This window comes from Schistocerca cancellata, chromosome 3 (genome assembly GCF_023864275.1).
Source record: "Schistocerca cancellata isolate TAMUIC-IGC-003103 chromosome 3, iqSchCanc2.1, whole genome shotgun sequence".
NCBI lineage: Eukaryota > Metazoa > Arthropoda > Insecta > Orthoptera > Acrididae > Schistocerca > Schistocerca cancellata.
In genome coordinates this window covers 667971927-667990996 of record NC_064628.1, presented here as the reverse complement: position 1 = coordinate 667990996, position 19070 = coordinate 667971927, and positions in this window count along the sequence as shown.

Sequence of the window (19070 nt, the reverse complement as noted above, 5' to 3'; positions counted from 1 at the left end):
ATTTCCAGCGGCTGATGTGGACTCTGACCACAATTTATTGGTTATGAACTGTGGATTAAAACTGAAGTAACTGCAAAAAGGTATGAATTTAATAAGATGGGACCTTATAACCTGTTTCAGACCGAACGTTAGGGAACGATTGACAAGAACAGGGGAAAGAAATGCAGTAGAAGATTAATGGGTAGCTTTTAGAGATGAAATAGTGAAGGCAGCAGAGGTTCAAACAGATACAAAAACGAAGACTAGTAGAAATCTAAAGGTAGCACACAAAAGATATTGAATTTAATTGTTGAACGGAGAAAATATAAAAATTCACTAAAAGAAGCAGGCGAAAGGGAACAGAAACGTCTGAAACATGAGACTGACTTTAAGTGCAAAATGGCTAAGCAGGAATGGTTAGAGGACAAATGTAAGTATTTATACGTACATATCACTAGGAGAAAAAAATGCCGCCTACAGGAAAATTAAAGAGAACTTTGGAGAAAAGAGAACTATCAGTATGAATATCAAGAACTCAGATGGAAAACCAGTAATAAACAAAAAAGGGAAACCAGGAAGTTCAAAGGAGTATGTAGAGCGTCTATAGAAGGGAGATGTACTTGAGGGCAATATTATGGAAAAGGAAGAGGACGTAGATGAAGATGATATGGGAGATACTGGACAGAGCATTGGAAGACCTAAGTCGAAAGAAGGTCCCAGGAGTAGACAACACTCCGCTAGCCTTGGGAGAGTCAGCCACGACAAAACTCTTCCATTTGGTGAGCCAGATTTATGGAACAGGCACAGAATTCAAGGGGAATATAATAATCCTGATTCCAAAGAAAGTAGGTGCTGACAGGAGTGAAAATTATTCGACTATCAGTTAAAAATCACGTTTGAAAAGAACTAACACGAATTCGTTACAGAAGAGTGGAAAAGCTGTAGAAGCCGACCTCGGGGAAGTTCATTTGGATTCCAATGAAATGTAGCAATACGCGAGGCAATACTGACACTACAACTTCTCATAGAAGATAGGTTAAGGAAAGGCAAACCTACGTTTATAGCATTTGTAGACATACAGAAAGCTTTTGACAATGTTACCTGGAATACTCTCTACCAAATTGGAAAGGCGGCAGGGGTAAAATATACGGAACGAAAGGGTATTCACGGTTTGTACAGAAACCAGATGGCAGTTACAAGTTTCGAGGGACATAAAAGGAAAGCAGTTGCTGAGTAGAGAGTGTGACAGGGTTATAGCCTGTCGCCGATGTTATTCAATATGTACATCGAACGAGGAAACCAATGGAAAATTTGGAATAGGAATTGAAGTTCAGAAACAAGAACTAAAAACCTTGAGGTTTTCCGAGGACATCGTAATTCTGCCAGAGACACCAGAGGACTTAGTGGAGCAATTGAACGGAATGGTCATTGTCTTGAAAGGAGAATATAAGATAAACTTCAACAAAAGCAGAACAAGGATAATGGAATGAAGTCGAATTAAATCAGGTGATGGTAAGGGGATCAGAATATATAACGAGACACTTAAAGAGACAGACGAGTTTTGCTATTTTGGCAGCAAAATAACTGATGATGGCGGAAGTAGAGTGTGCATAAACGGTAGACTGACAACAAGAAAAGCATTTTTGATGAAGAGAAACATCGAATATAGGTTTAAGTGTTAGTAAATCTTTCTGGAAGAATTTGCCTGGAGTAGAGCAATGTATGGAAGTGAAGCATGAACAATAAATAGTTTAGACAAGAAGGGCATAGAATATTTTTCAATGTGGTGCCACAGAGCAATGTTGAAGATTACATTAATAGATCACCTAACTAATAAGGAGCTACTGCAAAGAAATGAGGAGACAAGAACCTTACAGAACAATCTGGCTAGAAGTAGGGTTCGGTGGATAGGATACATTCTGAGAAATCAAGGGATCACAAATTTACTACTGGAGGGAAGCGTGTGGGGTAAAAATCGTAGAGGGAGACCTAGAAACTGAGAGCTGGTTTCTCAGGATGGGGCAGGATAAGGATATGATTGTGGATGGGGCCGTAATCAGTTACTCTCGGTTACACAACAAATACGTAAAATTCATTTAAAAGCATTAAAACTTTAAAACAATCTCTTAAAAAACACAACTGACTGTCTGACGGCTGAAGGCCTCATCACAAGGGGGAAAAAATCCACAATTTTGAGGGTCGAAGGCCATCAAGAATACCTCAAACAACAAACGGCTGAAAGGCCTGAATTAGAAGTCAGAAGAATAATTACAAATAGCACATATTAAGGTAAATACTTCGTTTCTCAACAAACTGTAACAGTGGTGAAGGCCTTATTGTAAAAGAAGTGAAATTATTACTCTGCTGAAAGTCACAAAACATTTCAAATAACAAACGGTTGAAGGCCTGAATTAGAAGTCAGGAATACAATTCCAAACAGCACCTTTAAAAATAATACCCTGCCTTTAAAACAAGCTTGATAAAAAAAAACGTACTGTAAAATGGCTGAAGGCATTATCACGAAAGAAGTGAAATTATTGTTTGACTGAAGGCCACACCAACAATAATTAGAAAATTACAAATATCCTTAAAACAAACATCACAATCTAAGGAATGAGGACAAGCGGTTCTCAGCAAGTCTTCCAAGGGTGGGCCTCGAAAGGTAACTCAAATATAAGGTAAGGTGAGACAGGCAGTCAAGAGTTGTACTCACGTAATAGGATGGAAACTTAAACTAAGGGCAGCTTAAGTGCCGACCGACCGACTAACCTAATGCGCCTAACGTCCGATCACCGGCACAACGATGGAATATTTTTAGGAAACAGTGAAGAGACAGACAGCGCTACGTCTGCAGAAGACACCAAGGCCGAAAGAAACACTAGAACCAAGGTAGCCCTTCAAAAAAAAAAAAAAGTACAGTACAATACAAGAGGCTGTCGAACTACACGCTGTGTCGGACAGCATCAACACGACGAGGAATGATACACCGCTGGAAAAGTACGCTAACCCCGAGGGCACGTAAGTGGGGCGTTAGCGGCCACAAGGCAGAAAAATACCGCTGGCTACACTTCACTAAGAAGAATAATACTAAATTCAATGATGAATAACACATAGAGAAAGACGGCTGCAATATACACTCCTGGAAATGGAAAAAAGAACACATTGACACCGGTGTGTCAGACCCACCATACTTGCTCCGGACACTGCGAGAGGGCTGTACAAGCAATGATCACACGCACGGCACAGCGGACACACCAGGAACCGCGGTGTTGGCCGTCGAATGGCGCTAGCTGCGCAGCATTTGTGCACCGCCGCCGTCAGTGTCAGCCAGTTTGCCGTGGCATACGGAGCTCCATCGCAGTCTTTAACACTGGTAGCATGCCGCGACAGCGTGGACGTGAACCGTATGTGCAGTTGACGGACTTTGAGCGAGGGCGTATAGTGGGCATGCGGAAGGCCGGGTGGACGTACCGCCGAATTGCTCAACACGTGGGGCGTGAGGTCTCCACAGTACATCGATGTTGTCGCCAGTGGTCGGCGGAAGGTGCACGTGCCCGTCGACCTGGGACCGGACCGCAGCAACGCACGGATGCACGCCAAGACCGTAGGATCCTACGCAGTGCCGTAGGGGACCGCACCGCCACTTCCCAGCAAATTAGGGACACTGTTGCTCCTGGGGTATCGGCGAGGACCATTCGCAACCGTCTCCATGAAGCTGGGCTACGGTCCCACACACCGTTAGGCCGTCTTCCGCTCACACCCCAACATCGTGCAGCCCGCCTCCAGTGGTGTCGCGACAGGCGTGAATGGAGGGACGAATGGAGATGTGTCGTCTTCAGCGATGAGAGTCGCTTCTGCCTTGGTGCCAATGATGGTCGTATGCGTGTTTGGCGCCGTGCAGGTGAGCGCCACAATCAGGACTGCATACGACCGAGGCACACAGGGCCAACACCCGGCATCATGGTGTGGGGAGCGATCTCCTACACTGGCCGTACACCACTGGTGATCGTCGAGGGGACACTGAATAGTGCATGGTACATCCAAACCGCCATCGAACCCATTGTTCTACCATTCCTAGACTGGCAAGGGAACTTGCTGTTCCAACAGGACAATGCACGTCCGCATGTATCCCGTGCCACCCAACGTGCTCTAGAAGGTGTAAGTCAACTACCCTGGCCAGCAAGATCTCCGGATCTGTCCCCCATTGAGCATGTTTGGGACTGGATGAAGCGTCGTCTCACGCGGCCTGCACGTCCAGCACGAACGCTGGTCCAACTGAGGCGCCAGGTGGAAATGGCATGGCAAGCCGTTCCACAGGACTACATCCAGCATCTCTACGATCGTCTCCATGGGAGAATAGCAGCCTGCATTGCTGTGAAAGTTGGATATACACTGTACTAGTGCCGACATTGTGCATGCTCTGTTGCCTGTGTCTATGTGCCTGTGGTTCTGTCAGTGTGATCATGTGATGTATCTGACCCCAGGAATGTGTCAATAAAGTTTCCCCTTCCTGGGACAATGAATTCATGGTGTTCTTATTTCAGTTTCCAGGAGTGTATTTCACCACCTCAAAACACTTCACTCGTTGCCGCCAGGCTCAGCGGCCCTCGGGGGGCAACAACCCGCCGACCAAAGGCGAGATCTCAGAATAGTCGAGGTTGCATTAGCAGTTAACTCTTCACTCAACTTAAACGTCCAGGGTCCAGTGTGCAACGGAGTCGTCGCTCTCGCAGCTCCCCCTCCTCTACCCGGCAGTGGCAGCACGCTGCCAGCGGCCCCGGCTTGCCCTCGCGCTGCACGGACCTGTTCGCTGCTGCGCCGCAACTGAACTGATGTCCGATAACAACATCTCAACAAATCCAGTACGCAAACAGCATTAAAGTAGCTGCTCCTTCAAAACCGCAAGATACACACGGATCCAGGAAAACAATTCCACCAACAACTCACAATACTGAAACCAGTCACTGTGAAACAACACGGATGAATTACAAGTCGCCACAAACACAGAGAAGCCAGAAGGCGGTCGGAAGACCAAATGCACGTCGTCCGCTGCGACGACCGACCGAACAACCAACCAACGGTCGTCCCCACTCAAGTCAGGCACGGGAAAGATCCCAGCATAAAGTGTCGACTGACAACTTATTGCCTTAAGGGCACTTCGCCGGCCGGTGTGGCCGAGCGTTTCTAGACGCTTCAGTCCGGAACCGCGCGACTGCTGTGGTCGCAGGTTTGAATCCTGCCTCGGGCATGGATGTGTGTCATGTCCTTAGGTTAGATAGGTTTAAGTAGTTCTAAGTTCTAGGGGACTGATGACCTCAGATGTTAAGTCCCATAGTGCTCAGAGTTATTTGAACCATTTATAGGTCACTTCGACGGGCGGACAGACAAACACAAACACAAACACACACACACACACACACACACACACACACACAGACACAGGTGAAAATTGCATTACACGTATATCACGGTCCATGCAACTAAAACTCGCTGAATCCGGTCCTTGACGTGGTCTTGCACTCTCGCGACCACATCCTTCCATCGGACAGTGCATGTGTGTCGCCAGAAGTCAGGCAAGTACTGGCTATCCAGACCTCCCTGCTGCTCCGTCCCAACTCCCCTCGCTCGACGGACGACGGTCCGGAAAACCTAGAGAGCGCTCCAAAGATGGTACTGCAATACGTGTTATCGATAAGCACTGCTGGTGCCACTCGCGGAGAGACAAGGGGAGCAAACGTGGTGGCGCCAGTGAACACACTAAGAAAAGAGACGCCACTATCCCTATTACAAGATGCCAAGCTTTGAACGGCATCAACCCGAGCCGCACACGGCTCAGACATGAATACAGCAAGCAGGTTCAAAGGAATGTAGATTGCAGTAGTTACTCGGAGATGAAGAAGCTTGTACAGAATCCAGTAGCATGGAGAGCTGCATCGAACCGGTCTTCGGATTGAAGACCACAACAGTAACAGCAGCAGCAACAACACAAGAATTCGTGTCAGCAGATAAGTCATAACGTAACCTGTCAATTAGAATATGTATTTTAGTTATAGAATCATTAGCGTAGCGATGGTGGTCCATTTGCATATTGGTGAAGTGTCGTGTGGTGGGGGGGCTGCTCTAGCTCTCATTGGCTGAAGTGTTATGACCGTGGTGAATGTCGGTGGTGCGAAAAGTGACTTTAGGGGCAGAATGAACGAAGAAAGTGGAATAGTTCGAGACATCATTCGAGAAGGATTGGCTCTACCCTTCTGCCACTGGTGAATATAGTGGAGTATTGTGATATTTATGTAGAGACATTCGGATCACATATCGGATCTAAGTTACGGGCATCTGAGAATAAAGGTGAAAAACGTAAGAATTATTCCAGGCAAGCTGCTCATAGTTTAATTAGTAATACTTCTTCCTTACTAGCAGCTTGTTTCGACTATAGTACCATTTTCAGATATATCTATAATTGGAATACTCGCCTCGCCTATAAAGCATCAGTGGGTAAGCTGTCGACTCTTCACTTGTTGCTAGACTGACAGTTTATCATAGTGGATACATTAACGTAACTCGATGGATTACTCACTGACGCAATCTGAACGTTTATTCGAACTAGACGTTTACTTGAGAATGGCGTTGTAGCTATAAAAAGCTTGTAGTAGGGAAGAGGCACATTAAACTATTTCCACATTTACTGGGATAATTCATTATAAAATGTCATATTATGACGTATTGTATGCTGCGAGCCCGGACGGAAAGAAAATTAACAGATAATGTTTTGACAACGAAACAATGTCCAGGAACGTACCGTTTGGATATAAAATAAGTTTAAAGACCGGATCACTTTCAAATCTTTCCCTTCACGCTACGCCCTCAAACTGAGAAGAGAACGTCGCCGTCAGTCCCTGTTGTAACTATGAGATCATATACCGTGTTCGTCGGACTATAACAACGGCTGCGAGAAGGTGACACAATCACAATAAGGAGGTCTGACAGCAATGTTTCACGGACGCGCCGTACTGTCCTCTGGGAAGAGGACGTCCTCCGTCAGGTAGAAGGGCAACCGACGACGAGTAATCGAAAGATTTCCCGTGCCATGAGCTCATGTCGATGACGTAAGTCAGAGGCTCTTTGTCTCTGAAGTGTCCGTACCATGAAACTGGAGACTTGAAAGTGATCCGATCTTCAAACATTTTACTTTCAAACGGTAAATTCCTGTCCTTTATGAAAACTTTAGCTGCTGCATTCCGTCTGTAGCCTAGAATCCCGCAACAGAAATAGTGAAAAACCCACTATGTTACGTTTTACTCAATTTAATTTTTTCAAATGTGTAACCACTGTCACATCCTTATGAAAATACTGTCCCAAGGATTCGGTACCACGGTTGGGGCGTCCCATAAAAGCGACACAGGTTGGCAGGGCCCAGTAAGAGTGGCAAGTATGCAAGGGTTACCGTCGCAAGTGCGAAACAAGCAAGCCCACTCATTCTCTCTCGCATCACTCAGCGAACTAGCTAAGGCACTCAAAAAGAGGCGTATCGACATCTGTGCAGTTCAAGAAACAAGGTGGAGTGGGGAAAAGTCGTATGACATTGGTTGTGGCTGATGTACAGTGGAAACCGCAGTGCAACTAATGGCATCGGCATTGTGATATCAGCGAAATTCGATGCTTCTGACGAGCAGCGTTACGACGATCGCCTTATGAAAATTGTCTGCATCTCAGACAGACGAAAAGCCCACTTCGTCAGTGCCTATGTCCCACAAACCGGCCTGAGCACAGAAACCAAACATGCCTTTTTGGGCACCGTTTGACGAGAATACTACTGAAGTTCAGATAAAGGTGGGTAACATGCTATAAATTGGTTAAAGACATGGATAACTTTGAAGAGTGAGGCCTAATCGATAAAGTGACTCTAAAAGTGGCAGAACTGTTATAAACATTGTTTCGGGAAACCCATTCTTAACATTGCATCAAGCGAAAGTAAAATTTTCGTTGAAACAGAAGCCTACGGACATTAGTCACATTTCGAGATCTCTTTAACGTCAATACAGGGAAAACTTGGTTTCAAGGATGTCTCGACACTGTAGGTGACTGGATTTATTTTTAATTGTAACAGTATTATTCTTTCTCTTTGTATATGATGTATGTATGTTTTTAGTTTGTTTTCAAATACATTTTTCTCCTGATTAACCCGACCGCAACTTTATTTAACAGACTGTACATCTACATTCCGCAACACACCGGACGTTTTATGGTTGAGAGTATTTTTTGTACTACTTTGATGTCCCCACATTCCTGTTGCAGTCACGAACATTTCGCGGGAAGAACGTTTGTTGGTGAGCCATTGTGTGAGCTCCCCGGAATATCTCTGAGTTCATGGTGTGTTTGTGAGCCACAAGTAGGAGAAAGGATTATAATGGTTAACTCCTCTGGAAAGGCATGTTCTCGGAATTTTAACAGTAAACATCACGGTGATGCGGAAAGCCACTCTTGCAGTGTCTGCCGCTGGAGTTAATTGAAAATCTCTTTGACGTTCACACGATTGCTAAATGGAATTGTAACGAAACGCGCTGCTCATCTTTAGATCTCCTCTAGTGGCTCTATCAGTTCTACCTAGAACGAATCCGAGACTGACGAGCATTATTCATTTGTCGAGCCTGTGAGCTACAACCTATGTGAATGTACTAAACTTCCTTAGAATTGTTGGAGCGAATCTCAGTCTGGCATCTGCCTTTCCTACGCTCTGTTATGTGTGGTTGTTCTGTTCTGCTCTGTGTGCATACTCCAGATATTAGGTGGAAGCGACTTCTTCCAGTGGGTATCCTGCAATCGTTTAATCTTGCAGTACGTGGGTCTGTCTGGCTATTTGTGTGCAGTACGTTACACTTTTTATATTAAGTGGTTAACTGCCAGCCCGTGCACCAAGCATCTATCCCTCCACTTCGCTACAGTTTTCTAACGTTGCAATTTCTCTGTATACTAGTGATAGGAACACCCGAATGAAAACAATAAACTCATTCGATTGTTGGAAGCCAGTCGACTCATTCGGTTATGGTGCTACGTATCAGCTGAATTATACATTCATTCATTTGAATGAAACTAGTATCTGGCAGCACTCGAATGTAAACAAACGGGTCAATTGGTTACAGTTTTGCGTATCAGTTGGATCATTATTCATTCATTTCTTTCTAGTCTGTGGGAGCAACTGAATGAAAACAGTCGAGTCATTCTGTTGCAGTTTTGCATATTTACTGAATTATTCATTCTTTCTCTTCGAGTGAAAACAGCCTGTCGCATCTGTTCGGTCTTTCAACTGAAACTACTCTATTTGACTAAGCTATCCATTAATTCTTTTGAGAGAAATCAGTCTGCGGTTCTTTCATTCGCTGAATTGAAGTAATGGTATACAAGCGGGTAATACGTGCTGCGCCGGCCGCGGTGGCCGAGCGGTTCTAGGCGCTACAGTCTGGAACCACGCGACCTCTACGGTCACAGGTTCGAATCCTGCCTCGGGCCATAGGTTAGTTGGACTTAAGTAGTACTAAGTTCTAGGGGACTGATGACCACAGCAGTTAAGTCCCATAGCGCTCAGAGCCATTTGAACTATTACGTACTGCGTGAGGGCAGCCCACACCTGGGGCTAAGTGAAAACGTCTCATGGGACACGTCGAAATTAAAGAGAGCGTTGAATATACTGATTTAATTATGTATTAATTGGGCCAATTTTTTCTTACTATTTATAGCTTGTCAGTACAGTGCTGCGGATTAATTTGTTACAGATGAAATTAATTTGTAATTAATGAAGGTGACATATTAATTGCAATTATCACTTGCATATTTGTCCATTCTTCCTCCTCTTTTCATAACAAAAACTCTCAGTGATGTATAATGTTGTTGTTATCAAAACTTCTTGATGCTAGCTTATCGACAAAGATGTCGTATTTGCCAAGATAACTCTTCCCTACTGCATATTATGATATTCTGTTTTAATTGACTTTAAGGGGGTCGTTGGGGGTGTTATAACACCCTCTCTCTCTCTCTCTCCTGCTATACTGGACAGAGTGGACGGTCAATTATACTAGGGTCAGAGAATACCACAGAGGCAGAACGTTAAAGACATCAGATTCATTCTTTCGTGAACTATTCTTGAATCAGAATCTCAAATATGCAACAGAAATCTGAAAGTAAAGGGTACAATGTTCATACAATTACTGTACAAGAAATTAATAGACAGGTGTGTGATTTCGTTATTTACTATCAATGAAGAGACTCAATTCCAGTATTCATCGCTTTTAGCTAATGTTGCAACTTCTGTGTCAGAGGTGAACTTTTGTAGCTTCATTCATAAAATATTAATCGCAAAAAATAATCATTCCTAAGCGCATAGCTCTAGTCCAGTGTACGTCTGTCCATAGTTAGAGTAAACACTATCCTAAGGAACGTCAGAAATTTGTATAACAGAAAAATAACTGCGACAAAGTAGTCAAAAGAAATTGATTTTGTAATTTACATCTAGAACGGGTAAAGTATAAAGATGATATTTGTTTATCTCTTCTTGGCTGCCATCCTTGGGTTCAGCTGTGTAACGGGAAGTGCACTTAAACCCTAAACCTAGGCAATACAACCGTAATTAAGTTTCTTGAAATAATGCAAAAAATTGTTTCGTTTAGTTAGTGCAGCAACCACCATAAGTTGTATCCCTTTCTTCCGTGGCACACACAGTACAGGCGGGGATTTCTTCTGCCAGTGCCCAACTCGTCCCCTGAACCGTTTTCTACTTGACGAAGTGGCTTTCGCCGACAACGACAAGGGGGAGGGGAAGGAAACCGGGCTCAGAGCTGCTTTCTTATCTCGGACGAAAAGTTGCTACGCGGAGGGGAACGTGCCTGAAAGTAGCGGAAATATGCCGGGAGATGGCGTCTCCATAAAGAATGTAAATGTCCGTGCGGGACTATGCAATATGGCCCTGTACGCCTTTAATAATATATTCTGCTCGGACGTCTAACAGCAGGAAATACTCGCGGCTGTCTTCCGCCTAATGTCTGACAGGGAAGACTCTCCAGCAATTTCTCGAAAGCGAAGCCCATCAGCTGATGCGCCCGGATATACAGGGTGTTACAAAAAGGTACGACAAACTTTCAGGAAACATTCCTCACACACAAATAAGGAAAAGATGTTATGTGGATATGTGTCCGAAAACGCTTAATTTCCGTGTTAGAGCCCATTTTAGTTTCGTCAGTATGTACTGTACTTCCTCGATTCACCGCCAGTTGGCCCAATTGAAGGAAGGTAATGTTGACTTCGGTGCTTGTGTAGACATGCGACTCATTGCTCTACGGTACTAGCATCAAGCACATCAGTACGTAGCATCAACAGGTTAGTGTTCATCACGAACGTGGTTTTGCAGTCAGTGCAATGTTTACAAATGCGGAGTTGGCAGATGCCCATTTGATGTATGGATTAGCACGGGGCAACAGCCGTGGCGCGGTACGTTTGTATCGAGACAGATTTCCAGAACGAAGGTTTCCCGACAGGAACACGTTCGAAGCAATTGATCGGCGTCGTAGGGAGCACGGAACATTCCAGCCTATGACTCGCGACTGGGGAAGACCTAGAACGACGAGGACACCTGCAATGGACGAGGCAATTCTTCGTGCAGTTGACGATAACCCTCATGTTAGCGTCAGAGAAGTTGCTGCTGTACAAGGTAACGTTGACCACGTCACTGTATGGAGAGTGCTACGGGAGAACCAGTTGTTTCCGTACCATGTACAGCGTGTGCAGGCACTATCAGCAGCTGACTGGCCTCCACGGGTACACTTCTGCGAATGGTTCATCCAATAATGTGTCAATCCTCATTTCAGTGCAAATGTTCTCTTTACGGATGAGGCTTCATTCCAACGTGATCAAATTGGAAATTTTCACAATCAACATGTGTGGGCTAACGAGAATCCGCTCTCAATTGTGCAATCACGTCATCAACACAGATTTTCTGTGAACGTTTGGGCAGGCATTGTTGGTGATGTCTTGATTGGGCCCCATGTTCTTCCACCTACGCTCAATGGAGCACGTTATCATGATTTCATACGGGATACTCTACCTGTGCTGCTAGAACATGTGCCTTTACAAGTACGACACAACATGTGGTTCATGCACGATGGAGCTCCTGCACATTTCAGTCGAAGTGTTCGTACGCTTGTCAACAACAGACTCGGTGACCGATGGATTGGTAGAGGCGGACCAATTCCATGGCCCACCCTCTTGACTTTCATTTAGGGGGGCATTTGAAAGCTCTTGTCTACGCAACCCAGGTACCAAATGTAGAGACTCTTCGTGCTCGTATTGTGGACAGCTGTGATACAATACGCCATTCTCCAGGGCTGCTTCAGCGCATCAGGGATTCCATGCGACGGAGGGTGGATGCATGTATCCTCGCTAACGGAGGACATTTTGAACATTTCCTGTAATAAAGTGTTTGAAGTCACGCTGGTACGTTCTGTTGCTGTGTGTTTCCATTCCATGATTAAAGTGATTTGAAGAGAAGTAATAAAATGCACTCTAACATGGAAAGTAAGCGTTTCCGGACACATGTCCACGTAACATATTTTCTTTCTTTGTGTGTGAGGAATGTTTCCTGAAAGTTTTGCCGTACCTTTTTGTAATACCCTGTATAACGGTGTTTTCAGCATGAATTTTCACCGCTTCTTCTCTGTCACACTTACAGCTAACGTACAGACATGAATTTCAATCAGCGTTCTTTCTCTTCACCTGCACTCCACAAGCGATAAACTACCTTAAGAGGTAAAATGCTTGAAAAAAATTCACAACACCAAGAACGAATTGTGTGGCATTATAGAAAGTTTGGAGGCGTGTTACTAGATGTAATAGATGATGTCTGTATCAATACCGTGCGACTCGCATAAGAATGGGGCTAGTAGCACGACTATGAGGATGCAAATCAGGTTTTCTTTAAATACGCGTTATGACGGTCGTGCACGTTAGTTACCTTTGGCGCTTAACATGGTGAAGAATGCCTTTAAGGTGACAAAGACGTCATTGCCAACACCTCATTGAATTTGAATGAAGTCGTATTACGGAGCAACGAGAAGCTGAATGTTCCCTCTGCGGTACTGCAAAAAGATTTGGCAGGAATGTAGGCACTGTACATGACTGCTGGGAATGGTGGTCTCGAGATTGTAAGGTTACAAGAAGACCGTGCTACTGAAGGCCATCTGGCTCTACCGCGTGTGACGACCATCGTGGTCGGTGTAAGCCTCAGGCGCATCGTTCTGCATTCGCAGCAGCAATTTCAGCAGCAGTTGGCACAACGAACTATTGCAAACCGGTTATTTCAAGGGCCGCTCCAAGCTAGAGTCCCTGTATCCTGCGTTCCACTGACCTCAAACCACTGCCATTTGGGACTTCAGTAGTGTCAAGGGAGCGCTCAGTAAAAAAAAATTGAAATTTGTGGTAAGGTCTTATGGGACCAAACTGCTAAGGTCATCGGTCCCTAAGCCTACACACTACTTAATCTAACTTCAGGTAACTAACTTTCGCTATGTACAACACACACACACATCCATGCCCGATGGAGCCTCAAACCACCGACGGGGGGAGCCGCACGGACCGTGACAAGGCGACCAGACCGCGCGGCTACTCCGCGCGTGTGTTGCCATTCATAAACAGCATTCCAGGGGATGTTTTCCAACAGTAGAACACTCCACCACATACAGCTGTTGTAATCTAAAATGCTCTACAGAGAGTCGGCATGTTGCCTCGGCCTGCTGGATCACCAGAAATGTCTCCTATCGAGCACATATGGGGCATCTTTGGACGACAACTTTAACGTCGTCGGCAACCAGCAATAACCGTACCTGTATTGACCAACTGAGTGCAATAGACATTGAAATCCATACCACCTGGCACCTGTACAACACAATGAATGCACGTCTGCATGCTTGTTCTCAACATTCTTGTGCTTATACCGGTTTTTAAAGGACCAGCATTGCACATCTGCAATGGCTTATCTCGCATCTATATTAACCTGTGGCTTTACAGTGTTAGTAACTGAAACATGTTACCTAGACAAATGTAGTAATTAAATTTCATTACTATACATTAATTATGTTTTGGTGTTGGGAGCTTTCTCCGTCAGTGCAACTTGCGCAGAATTAAACGTCCGACGGTTGTGTTACTTGCTGCGTTCCTTTGCTGACAGTTTCTCTAGCATATATTCTTCCAATCTCTATAAACAAAATGTAAATGTTCGTTTGTTCAAAACCGTGTACGTCCGAATTTTCTTGACCGATTGCTTTGAAATTGCGACATAACGTTTCGTTTATCTAAGGCAGGCGTGTTTTTAGGTACCTATTTCTTATATATATATATATATATATATATATATATATATATATATATATATATATATATATATAATATTTTCCAATGCAGGGTTATTTCAAGAGTTTACACACACACACATATACATACATACATACATACATATATATATATATATATATATATATATATATATATATATATATTTATTTATTCCAATGCAACGTTATATCAAGTGTTCAATTCAAAGCTTTTGATCAAAAAATTTTCGGAGATTTCCGATCAAGAACATTTACAATTTCTATATAAGTAGAAACGCAGAACTATTTTTAAATTTTGATACAACGTTACTTTCGAATACTCACGTGTTAAAGAGAAAACATTGTTACTAAAAATCTCAAAATGTACTTTTCCGCCGATTTACTTACTAATTTTTGTCCGTTTAGACATAAGTAGACTATAAATGTAGCTATGTACTTTTTCGTAATAGTTAAGTGTTGTTAACAAAGAGGATCATTGTATTTACCCTTACTGGTTTGAGGTTAAACACTATTACAGAATATGAATTTGCAATAACAATAAACAAGGCTCAAGGTCAAGAGCGAGAGGGAACAGGATGAGATGGAAGGAAAGAGGGGGAGAAGAAGATGGACAGAGAGAGGCTGAGGAGGTAGTGGACAGCAGCGTGGAAGTGGAGGTGGACAATGAAAGCGGGAGGGAGAGATGGACAGGACAAGGGAGAGAAAGAGATAAAGACGTATATCCAATATACATACGTATTAGAATGTGAGATTCCTCTGTACTTTCTTTTCCATTTAAGCAGAACGACCCACAGCAGAACGTGGTCGGGCAGCTATAGAAAAATACTAAGATTATCAGCGCAAATTCAGTAATCGGATCGAACATTATAAATAACTGTAGCGGCAAAGAAATAAGGATTGACTGTTCATATGAAAGCCTCAGTTCGTTGTTGTTAAGTAGAAAAATGTAAATTTGTGTGCAGGTCCCGATCCCAGAAACTATATTTCTACTTTCGTAAAATAGTACCTCTCGTCATGACTACGTAAGTGAAAAAAAAAAGAACCAGCGTATGTTTTAAATTGGCGTGTTCCACCTCACTGACTGAAAAGGAATGTGGTACGCCACGAACGCCTTCACCAAACGATACGGTAATTCAAATTTCATCCATATACCAGCATATGTTCAGTACAGAGCAAGCCCATTGCTACAATTGAAGAACGGTGTGAGTACGTGCTGACTGTAGTGTGTGTCTAACGTCACTGGAGATTGCAACGCAGTATGGTTCGTTGGTTGGTTTGGGGAAGGAGACCAGACAGCGTGGTCATAGGTCTCATCGGATTAGGGAAGGATTGGGAAGGAAGTCAGCCGTGCCCTTTCAGAGGAACCATCCCGGCATTTGCCTGGAGTGATTTAGGGAAATCACGGAAAACCTAAATCAGGATGGCCGGCCGCGGGATTGAACCGTCGTCCTCCCGAATGCGCTACACAGTATGCCCAGAGGAACTGCACATGCAGTTTATCACAGTCTTTCGGATTTCGAGAGAGGTCGAGACACTGACATGAGAAGAATGGAAGCAACATGCTGACAAATCGCACAAGTGGTGGATTGTAATGCAGTGGCTGCAGAACATGTGATTACGGTATTAACTGAGGGTAGCAGTGTACACCTACATCTATACCCTGCCAACCACTGTGAAGTTCATGGCAGAGGGTACGTCTCATCGCACCAGTTACTAGGGCTTTTTCTCGTTACATTCACTCTTGGATCGTGAGGTGGATGGCTGTTTAAATGCCTCTGTGAGCTCTGTAATTAATCTAACCTTGTCCTCACGATCCCTACGAGAGTGACACATACGGGGTTATATTCCTAGAGCTATCTTTTAAAGTCAGTTTTTGAAATTTCGTAAGTAGGCTTTATCGGGATAGTTTATACCTATATTCAAATGTCTGCCATTTTAGATCTTCCAGCTTCTCTGTGACTCTCCCCACAAGTCAAATAAACTTATGACCATTTGTGATGCCCTTCTCTGTATACTTTCATCGTCCTCTGTTAGTTTTATCTGGCACAGGTCCCACACATTTCAATAGTATTATAGAATGATGTGCACGAGTGTTTTGTAAGCAATCCACTTTGCAGACTAATTGCATTTCGTTGGTATTTTATCAATAAACGGAAGCCTACTATCTGCCTCACCGACGAGTGAGCGTTTGTGATCGTTCCACTTCACACCGCTACAAAGAGTTACAACCAAATACTCGTATGGGTTGACCGATTCAAGCTGTGACCCACTTATAATTGTAGAACACTACGTCTTGTCGCTTTTCGTTGGTTCAAATGCACAACTTTACATTTATGAACATCTACGTCAAGCTGCAAAAATCTGCAGCCTTGAAATATTATCAAGAACTGCCCGAATATTAGTACAGCGTCTTTCATACAGTATTTCATTACAGATGGCTGTATCATCTATGAAAAGTCTGACGTTACAGTTAATATTGACCGCATGAACATTAACGTAAAACGTGAAGAGCAATCGTCCCAACAAACGTTCTGGACCATTCTCGAAGTTACGCCTACAATGGAGCAAGAAGTGTAGCCTCATGTAATTCCTCATCAATTCCTGTTGTGGCGAGCTAATGGATACCACAAAAGATGATTTTCCAATTTCCAATGGCACGCTAAATGCTAATCAGGAAGTGGCAAGGATTGTAAACCCTGTTGCCATACTCTTCTTAACCAGGATTCCAAAAGACATACTCCAGCAGCATCAGATCCGTCAGTTTAGTTCACTCCACAAAGGCTAAAGGAATAAATAGATCCTTGTTTGACGTACTCTGCTACCTGCTATGTCACCGTCTTGTGGTCTGAACTTTCGGCCAGTCTTGACAACCTGCAAAAGGATCTGAGAGCCCAACCTACAACGTGGTAAAACTCAGCTAATTGGTTTTTAGATGATTCATAAACCTCGTGCGTCACAGAGAAATGCTGTTGGCCTGAATGAGAGATGTGCAATACAGGTTCCACCTCTGTGAAGTGGAGCAAGCGACAAGCAGCAGATGTAAACTGCAAGGTATTTGCAATACAGATACTCGGACCTCGTACCGTGAAACCAGCTAAGTTGCGGAATGAAGTGTTAAAACAGGTGGACGATCATGGACTAGAAGGGGATGGAGATCGTAGAAAAATAGAGCGACGTGTAGCGGAAAAACGTTGGTGGTGGACGCGCAGGCAGGACGCAGAAGTGTACTTATATAGCTTTATACCATTTGCAAAAATGGTTCAAATGTCTCTGAGCACTATGGGACTCAACTGCTGTGGTCATAAGTCCCCTAGAACTTAGAACTACTTAAACCTAACTAACCTAAGGACATCACACACATCCATGCCCGAGGCAGGATTCGAACCTGCGACCGTAGCGGTCGCGCGGTTCCAGACTGTAGCGCCTTTAACCGCGCGGCCACTCCGGCCGACTACCATTTGCACAACGAGAAGCCGATATTACCGGAGACGAGCATATCGCTTGAAATGACAAACTTGTACGCCATACACTCGAGGTGTAGGGGTAGCGTCTTCGATTAGTAATCAAAAAATTCTCGGTCCAGGGTTCGAACCCCGCCATTGCCTAAATTTTGAACATAAGTGGTCAGCAATGTCGGCCGTAGCAGCCACTCTCAGTTTACCAACGGCCTTGTACCAACGGCCTTGTAATAGGGGCCGGAGAAGCGGACAAGGTTCAGGGCAATCTGTTGCCCGTGGGGTGGGAAATTGCCCCAAAGAGGTGGGAGAATCAGCAGTGATCAATGGCTTGAGGATGCAGAAGGTAATGGAAACTACAGTGTTAAAAACACATAATGTGTATCAACAGAACATGTGGTCGGCTAATTGAAAAAGCGTCATGATGATATCCCCATTGTCAACAGGTTCCGGATTAATCCACCGTTCGGATATTGTGGAGGGGGCTGCCATGACGGCAGTGACTATGAGGAAAAGATTCAATAACGAACGAAAATGATAAAACCTTATGAGTCAGGGGCCTGGATTGTCAGACGTTTGAACGTGGCAGGCAGACTAGAAAATCTGGAAAGGGAAACGCTAAGGTCTATTTTAGATATAGTGGCGGTGAGTGAAGTGAAATGGAAAGAAGACACGGATTTCTGGTGCGATGAATACATGGTGATATCAAGAGAAGCAGAAAACTATAAAGGGAGTCGAATTCGTTATGAATAGGAAAGTATGGCAGAAAATGAGCTACTGTGAACAGTTCAGTGATAAGATTTGTCTTATCAGGATCGAGAACAAACCATCGCCGACAAAAATCAGCTATAAATTCCGATGTCGCAGACAGAAGATGATGAGATAGAGAAATCAAATGAGGATAAAGGCTGACGATAATCTAATAATCATGGGGATTTAGAATGTGGATGTAGAGAGAAAGTAGAAGAAAGTGTTTCCGGAGAATATGGGCTTGATTGCAGGCATAGGAAGGAGAACTCCTAACTGAGTTCTGCAGAAAGTTGCAGCTGGTAATAAAGAATGCTAGTTCCTGAATCACAACAATTGGATGTATAATTGGAAAAGACCACGAGACACAGGAAGGTTCCAGCTGGATAACATCAGGGCAGGAAGAGAGCCCAATACCAGATATTAGACTGAATGGTCTACCCAGGGTAGACGCAGATTCAGATCACAATTTAGTAATTATTAATGGTACACTGAAGTTTAAGGAAAGGGTACGGAAGAA